Here is a 9,514-nt window from a genome sequence, read left to right as displayed (position 1 = left end):
AAGTTTCATGTCTCTACGACATACGGGGCATGAGATATGCCCATTCAAAGTTTGCAATTTCAATCGGTTGCTATAGCACCCCTCTTTGGCCAATTGATGTAATATTGCTTCATTCGCATCCTCCCATGACCCTCTACCACTGTGCCAAATTTCACATGGATTGACCGAGTCAGTGAGGAGAAAAACGTGGAACAGACACACCCACACACCTACACACCCACAGATAGAGTTTTCGTCATTATATAATAAGAAGATATCACTGAATTTGTATTATTTATTATCATTCATTCATTCATTATCATTCATCATTAAGTATTCTAATTTGAATTTGAATACTATGCAGGATTTTCCTAAAAAACATAAACTCATACAGAAGTAATTTCTCTCAATCACTTGGGACCCACTCTCAGCGTGTGGCTGTATATTTATCTGCAGCGACTGTATTTTGTCATTTTCTTCTTATTTTCTATGCTGGCGATGTATATGAGTGTGTTAACCCACAGTGTGCAGGTGAGGTCAGGGCTTTATTAAAAGGTAGCGACCAGGTGCCAGACTGTAAGCAACATGCATCCAAGAGACATATCACTGAGGGAAAAACGCAAATATAGCAAGGCAAAACGCCCAACGTGAATGAATCTGGGGCACTTTCACTTTTGCTGGCAAGCGTGTTTAAAACCAGCAACAGACAATCCTGCATAGTAGAGCCCTGCGCGGGACTGTTTTCTTCATCCCGCTCCTGCCCGCTCCTGCTGAATTTCTGACCGCAACCGCAACGTGTGTGTTACACTCCTGCCCGCACCCGCAATGTGTATGTCCACTCCCGCAAAACTTTGAGAATTTATGCCCATACAATAATAGAGATGCATTTATTTTGTGTCTTCTCCCATCCCGCAGGAGGAGAATGATTTTAACAAATGAATCACTTGGCCATAATATTGCTGTGGAGGAAGAGAATGTTGCTGACCGACTGCGGTCCCAATCCCGTGCGTCTCTCTTCCAAGATGCGCCCACAGACACTAAAGGCCCGCTTTGAAGGTGCACTGGATGCAGGGATACTGAAGATGAAACGCGCCAGCTTTGAGAGCGCTGGGAAGTAGAGGGCTGAGTGCGCCTTCACACCTTGTTTGAGCTTCTTTTTCACATCATTTAACTCCATCCTGTCGCTATAGGCTACATCCCGATCCCGCAGTGCTTTTTTTAGCCGCCCGTTCCCGCCCGCAGCAAAGTTCAAACCGCCCGCTCCAGCAAGATTTGGGTTGGGCAGAACCAATCCCAATGCAGCCCTCTACTGCATAGTATACCTTTAATGTGTAAGTTTTACGTTGTTTTATGAGGGATAAAATGCACTCAACGTGTTTGTTAGGCCTCAAGGACACAAACAACTTATGACACACAATATTGAATGGAAATATACATTTTGTTTGTTTCCAAGAAAACTCCTCAGGGGCCCTTTTTAGTGTACTACATTACCCAACTGCTAAGGGCCTTAAAGTGGTTAGCATTGTGTGGAAACACTAGCAGGACAACATGACATCAGCTCTGCTACTGTTATGCACATGGTCATTGATCAGAATGCATTTTAAGCAGCTCATAGAGCCTGGATGTAGTGATAAGGGAAGTGTTTCTTACAGTATGTCCTTTGCCATTATTCTCACAAGCTACAAAGACAAGTATATTGTTTTACATCTTTACTAAGTGCGAAGAAGTCCAGCAACAGCCGATCTAGTTTGCAATGACTGTGGGTTTTCCACTCCTGACTATGCATTTGCATAATGGAATTATGGGCTCAGCCATGCTATGTCTTTAGTGGACCATTAGGCAGGCCTTTACTGGATTGTAATTAGTGGCTTCTGCCCTTCACCTTCATTAGCATGCAAATGAAAATTCTGAACACCAAGAAATATTTGGCACATTGGGAGAAAAATGCCAAAGTGATTAACAGGCAATCCGAAGTGGAATTGTCTATTTCTATCTATCACAGTTTAGAGCACTTGAAATGAGACATTGCAAAGTGGTTGAGTCCTTACAGGTTGATCTGAACAAGCAGCTGTTGAAATGAATTTTGATGACATGACTGGTGACTGAGAGTTCATTTTGACCAAAGGGTCTTTGGCCTTAATCAGAAAAAAAAAACATTTCACCTGATGTTCAGACTGGATACTGTTTAGCCTTTAATCCTCTACTTTATTCTGTTTTAAATCATGGCATTTCTGATATGCTTCCACCTTATACATGTTTTTATGTCTCCTTTCCTCCTTTTCATTCACACCTTCCTAGATATTTTTTAACCCTACCTAATAAGACGTTGTACTTGAACTTCTAAACCATCTAGTAGCATTTGCAATTCTAATGCACTCATTTGAATTAAACCCTGCTTTGCATGAATACAATTGAACTTTCGAGACATGTCAGACAAGACCCTGCCAAAAGTAGCCCTCGACATATACACATTAATCACAGAAGGTAGCCACTGGGCTGGCGAGTGAAAACATCATTCCAGCGGCGGCATATGCCAGAGGAAGGTGAAGCCTGGGGGTCACTCTCCTTTTGTTAACCCTGTCTAATTAAGAGGTGAAAGTCATCACGGGGAGACAGGCTGAAGGCAGCTCCTGTTGCATTACTCTAACAAATTATCAGATGTATACAGCTGTAATTGATATAAATATGAGGAGGGAATCTGTGAGGATAGAGAGGTTTGCAGAATCCATCCACACCTAATGGTTTTAGTCACTCATTCATCACCCTTTATTTACATCACTAAAGGCCAAGCAGTCACTGCCAGTGCTATTAATGTACAGAAAAAAACAACATACACAATAATTCACAGGATTTATAATTAAACAACTGTCACAAGAGCATCCTGTTTGGTACCAACATGGAGCGGTAAATCTAAAAGCTCTACTGTCAGAAACTCAAAGTCACAAGACAAACGGTAAACAAACATTTCTTTTAAAAAAGGATGAATAATGTGAATTTGACAGCTTGTATTAAAAATGGTGCAGTTCAGCAGCCAGTGTTCATCGTTTGTTCATTACTATAATAGGTGCTTGTAGAATGACTTTAATGTATCAGTATGACTAAATAAATAAATGAAAAAAATAATATAAAAAATAAGGACAATATAAAATAAGGATGAATTGCAAATACAACAGTGATGTCTGTGAACCACTACTATGTAGTAAACAGACTTCTACAAACATTACATTGTCAATTGATTACACACTGACACCCCCAGTGTCCAGGTCATGCTAATATTGGATCATTCTCCACATCATTTGGGGCGGCAGTAGCACAGTCCATAGGGACTTGGGTTGGGAACCGGAGGGTCGCCTGTTCAAGTCCCCCGTCTGGACCAAAATATGGAGCTTGGACTGGTAGCTGGAGAGGTGCCAGTTCACCTCCTGGGCACTGCTGAGATGCCCTGAGCAAGGCACCGATCGCCCCAACCGCTCGGAGCGCCTGTCATGGGCAGCCCCCTCACTCTGACATCTCTCCACTTAGTGCATGTATAGGTCCAGTTGTGCACATGTGTGTTTTTCGGACCTGTGTGTAATTGACAAACAGAGTGAAAAATTGAATTTCCCCTCGGGGATTAGTAAAGTATATAAAAATTAAATTAAAAATTAAAATCACATGCTCCAGTATGTAATAAGAATGTTTGTTGCCAAGTGTGTTCCATGGGTGTGTAAAGAGAACTGGATACAGCTTTGCAGGCAGGCCCCGTTCATTCCTATAAAAGTTGTGCAGTGGTGCACGAATCCAAAAATGTCCAACTGCCACCTAAAATTACTCAGATGATCAGCACTGTTTCCGTAATGTGTGGCCCGTTGAGCAGGTACACTAAAGACTTCTGCCGACCAAGCTGGCTAATTCCAGTTTAGCGCTCTGCTAAGTTGAATGGGGATAAAATGATTCACTAATGCACCTCTTCTAGACTTTCAAAATGTTATTGGACTGAATGAATTGAATTCTAGTAGTGAAATGTGTCATTTTGCAGGGGTTGTGATGCTCAAAAAATGTATCCACTGATTAACAGACGTCTCTTTTGCCTTGTAAATGTAAGGGAAAATCACATGGTCAATCTAAGTACACAATTGGCCACCACAAAAACTGGCTTCAAAGCCCAGCGCGCTTCCCGGGGGCGTGGTCTGTTCTTTACATAGACTGTTTTAAATAATGGATGTAGTAACCACCCATTGGTTTGTGGACTCATGTTTTGAATCCTTAGTATTTTGGCTGTCACCATTTTGGAATTTTGGAGCTATTAGTGACCATATTTGGATGAGAGGGTACTTAGTGTAAACTGAACATGTGACTCTTTGGAGGGTCTTTTAGGTCAACCAAAGGCTGAACAAGACTTTTTAGGTGACTTAATCATTACAATTATTTTTAATGAACTGAAAACACACTGACATAGCAACAACTTCAGCTATGTCTAAGATCTGTGAATCTGGGGGTTACTCCTTGGTTACATTACCTAACTAAAGGCCTTTACATACTCCGCAAGAACAGAGAAATTTGTTCTCTCTCGCAGAAAAGAAAACCCTGATTTGGGAGTTCTTGCAGCTTGTTCTCAACACATCATCTGGGTAGAACTTTTTTCTCATGTGGTGTCCGAGAACTATTGTGTGATTGGTCAGAAATTTGAAGTGGGCGTGGTTAATGCAGAAGACAAAGACACTACTCACCCTGCTCAACTCTGGTCATATTGAGTGGTCGAACATGGCACCTATGTTCACTCTTTTTTTCCACCTCCTCGGCAATCGCCAATAGTAACAAATCTTCCTCCTCCTCCGCTTCAAACATGTTGCTTTGCTGCTCCTCCTTCTCCATCAACTCAAAAACTGCCATCTCCGCCAATGTTGTTGTTGTTCTGTCAGATTCCCACAATGCTTAGCACCTGCAGCAGTGGGTGGGGTCTACGAGGACTTCCCAGGAGTTCTGCACTTGAGTTTCCCTTTAAGTATGAAATGTCCTGGCCAGAACGAACTTTGTTCTTGTTCTTGCCACCTCGAGAAAAAGAACAAATTTCGCTGTTCATGCGGAGTCTGTACAGGGCTTAACGTTGTTGCCGTGATAGCAACTTGTCAACAGGCAGCACCCACCTGTCACTTAAAGTGACCACGCCCTTTATAACGTGTAACTTTAAATATTAATAATAGTTAATTGAGGGAGTTATATAAAAAAATTTGCCTCGTACAGTTGTCATAAACAAGAGAATTAGCTATAGACACCAAAAAAAAGTTTTTTTGCACCAGACTGTAAACATTTTAACATTTGGGTCTGTGGGGATTGACTCCCTCTTGGAGCCAGCCTCAAGTGCCCATTAGAGGAACTGCAGTTTTTGGCACTTGCGCATTGGCTTCATTTTTCAACCACCAAAGCTGTCACTTGGTTCTTTATGTATTAAGATGAAAAGTGAGGCAGTTAGGGTTGAGGTGGTGGATGTTTTTTTGAAGGTGACACTGAACACCACTCTTCATCAATACATTTCAGCCTGACTTACTTAATTACTTGAAGTTAACAAAAAAAAAAAAGTTATGCACCAACTATTTCATGTTTTGAATGCCACATGGACTATGGATGAACACATGCCTATATTACTGTGTTTAAATACTTGTGTTTTGGATCAGTTAGAAGTCTTATGAACAAGCTATTGGGAAATTTCAACAACGCAAATCCAAACCGTTCCATCTGGGATTTGGGAGAATAGCGCTGTTACTGTATACTGTCAACACCTATATCAGACATAAACATATGAACACACTGTATTTAACCATGTTTAATAGCTGAGGTCTATGAGACCCCAAAACACAAGTAATACATAATTTTCTGTTGTGGATGTCTGAAACATCATCAGTTCAAAATAATGTTTTTAAGGAGTTATCATAAAAGTAGGCAAGCTGATAAAGCAATCATTGTGTTTTTGAGCTGTTAAAGACAAACGGGGCATCAACTTGTTTAAAAGGTTCTGCATCTGTCCCCTTCTTTATGCAGCATGTATGCTATGAATTCAAAAATAAAGAAATGCCCAAACCTGCTGTACAGTAACACTTTATATCTAAAGATCTCACCCTACATGTTCAAAGAGAGAACCATCCTGAGCTGGTCAGTAGACCACAGAGTAAAAACATGCTGCTTATGCTTTTCATGTAGACTACGCCTGCCTCAAAGATTTGTCTTCATAGTATTTTTCTGAATGCATTGATCATAAAATAATTAGACTGACTATGCATTGTAATGGTCCATACTGAAATTCTAATAGCCAAATATCTGCTGCACAATCAGGCATCAAGTGAGAGATTCAAGTAGGCATAAAAGTGTTTAACTACCTGGGCCCGTATTCACAAAGATTCTCAGATTCCTCTCAGAGAGCTCCTAACTTAGCCTAAAAATTCCTAGCAAGGAATCTTAGCTTAAGAGTGATTTAGGAAGTTTCTGAGAGCAACTCTGAGCAAGGAGGGGACCGAAACTTTTATCTTAGTGAGGAGGTGTGGTTGACCCCATTGCTAGGTATGACACATTCTTCTAAAAGCTGTGATTGGTTGTTACAAAAAGGAATAAAGAAAAAAAAAAGAAAAACAAATGTGCTCCTGGTAATGAATGGACAGTGAAATCAACCGATCATAGAACTTAGACTCTATTAAGAAATGTGTAATCGTGAAAATAATTTTATGTCATGATGATGAAACTCAGCAAAAATTAAATTAATTGTTACACAGCTTCAAAATGTTTGAACGTACCTCATTCACATGCCGATTATTATATTGATTTGCTTATTATGTTTACTCGCCATGCTGGTAATTTTACTACTTAATCTATTTGATATTAATGGTGGACGCAGACTCAGCTGTCAGCAATTACTGTGATTGCTGGCCTCCTTGTAAAAAGTGGTTTGATTTGGCAGAATGACCAAAACAACGAATGAAATGGAGGAAAAAAAGAATGAGAAAGCCGAACTGGACAGAAGAGCAGTGCCTGCTGTTGGAGGAGAACAGAGGAGTTTTAAGAGGGAAATTCGGTCCCGGGATCACGGCACAAGGGAAGAGGCAGACTTGGGAGCACATTGCCCGACAAATAAATGCGTCGTTCCCTCTCCTTTTATGCACAAGCGATGAGTGTGAGAAGCGCTGGTACAGGGAAAAATCTTAGAATTCGAGGTATTCTAAGATTTTTCTTAGAATGACGTCACTAAGAGCTACTTAGTCTTAGGATTCTTTGTGAATATGGGCCCTGTATTTTAGTGGAGGAACAGCAAATTGTTTCAGTGACCCCGCTGCCCTGTCTTACACGTGCTGTATTCAAAGTCTTGTGAAGTATGTAGAGAGCTCTTGTTTTTCACCATGCATGCTGTGGGTTTCCATCTAAATAGCAGCGGCAGCACATTACTGACACTCAAATTGTGTGTTAAACACATTTTCTGGAGATTGGTTTTCACAGCCAGCCACTACAGTGTGTTGCGCTAAATAAATTGGATTAAAACAACTTAAGTATTTAATATGAAGGAGGCATTATGCCTACTCATCACACAGGAAGTATTCCAAAGTTGTCAGTAACTGATTTCTGTCAACTTCCAATCATCATGTCATGAATACAGGATTAATTTTTCAAAGATTTTCACAGATGAGTAATCAGTCTCGATTATATGTCTTTTTGACTATAAATCTGAAACCGTTAATTGGATTGGTAAATGTATGACATATAATCTATATTAAATTGCAACAGCACTATAACTACTACTTATTTTTCCTTCTCTCTCCAGATGAATGGGCCTGTGAGGTTTGTTGACCCTATATCGCCCCACATGTTTCATCTTTATCGATGTTTATAGTTTGTATCTATGGCAGCGCATTTATTCTATCCAAAAATGTGTTGGAAAAAAGTTGATTTATGATTATGTGTGGAAGAATAAGTTGACAACCAGAATGGTAGTTACTCTCCTTAATTTGACTCGAGACTTTCCAGCTTACAGTGTTCAATAGTTCAGAGATCAACCAAGACAGATCTTGCTATCCGTCCGTCCTTCCGTGGCCACAGTTCTCTTACAGTAAATCAAGTTAAAGAAATATTTAGGTCCAGTGGGTACATTTCATTTTATTATTTATTTATTTTTTTCCTTCCAAAAACAATTGCATCATTGCTCAGCATGGACAGCTTGCTCAATAATTCATACAATTACTTTTTCTCCTTAAGCAAGCTCTCTTGTTTCAGTAACCTACCTCAACCTTAGCACTGGCCCCTGTCTTATTAATCAGCCCCCATCGATTTAGTGTTGAAACTAATTAAAGCCCTGACATGTGCAGTTGATTCCAGACATCTGTATGTGTCACGAATGCAAAAGCACACACTCTCTGCCACTCTCTAACTCACTGCCACTGACACCCGCAGAGTAACTCGTTCCACTAAAGCCAAAGAGAAGTGACACTGTGTCACTGACACACTTGGTGTTTTTCAGCAGATTCATTGGCACCACAGGACCATGTTTGAATACTAACAAGCATTTCTAAAATGTTTGTATCTTTTGTGTTGATTCTTAAAGAAAACGTGCAACATGGGCCTTATTTTCATAGCTCTGTCAGTTCTATCGCATTGCTAAGATCTCAGGAGGTGATGGCCCAACGGGGCTAGAAACATGATCAGGTCAGACAATCATACTGGTTTCACACAAACTAACAGTTTTACCAGATTAGCTGCTATTTTTATGCAAGTTTAGTTGAAACCGATGAATCACACAGGACAGTTTGAGTAATAATTTCGCCTGGTTTTTTTTCTTCCAAACAACCAGTGGGGGCCTGTAAAATCAGCATGTTTTTCTGACCCATCAGACTTCATTGCAGCAATGTTGCTACGCTCCAAGATCTCAGCAATTACTTTAGTGAAAACAGCACTGTTCCAACTAATAAATATGGTAAATGCTATAAAACACAGCTTTCTTTTACAGGCCTTGAAAACCTCATTTCTCAACCAGCTTCTTACAGTTTAGCAACAATTGTTTCAACAAAGATGACAGTTGTGGGGGCGTTACATATCATATCTCTCTAAAGCACACTCGAACAGTCTTGATAAAGGAGATTAGCTGAGTTTCTGAGTCTTAAACTCTTTAAAAAAAAAAAAATCCTTAAAAAACTTAGATTGTTGCTTATTTAGTCTTAAATACATATTTTTTAAAGACCCACTCCAGATATGTTTTTGAAATATAAAAATATAAAAATACTCCTTTTAAATGATAATTGGTGTCTTTTACAAAAGGTTCAGTTATATGGAGTGAGGTCAGTAAAGATAGGCATTGCGTCAAAAAGCCAGATTAAACCTAAAAAGTATTTCGTCTTTCAGTTTACGCAAGCATGCACCCACGCAGGCATGCACACACTGGTCAATATCAAGCAAGTTCTCATCAGCGTTTACTCAGAAATCACATACAAGAGTTGTATACAAAATGACTGCTTCTGAAATGTACCTATTAAGCACCAGTAGCCAATGTTCAGCATCAGAATGCAACTACCTTTATCCCTAA

Source organism: Epinephelus moara, chromosome 1 (assembly GCF_006386435.1).
Source record: "Epinephelus moara isolate mb chromosome 1, YSFRI_EMoa_1.0, whole genome shotgun sequence".
NCBI lineage: Eukaryota > Metazoa > Chordata > Actinopteri > Perciformes > Serranidae > Epinephelus > Epinephelus moara.
The sequence above is the reverse complement of the archived record's forward strand: the minus strand, read 5'-3'. Positions refer to the sequence as shown.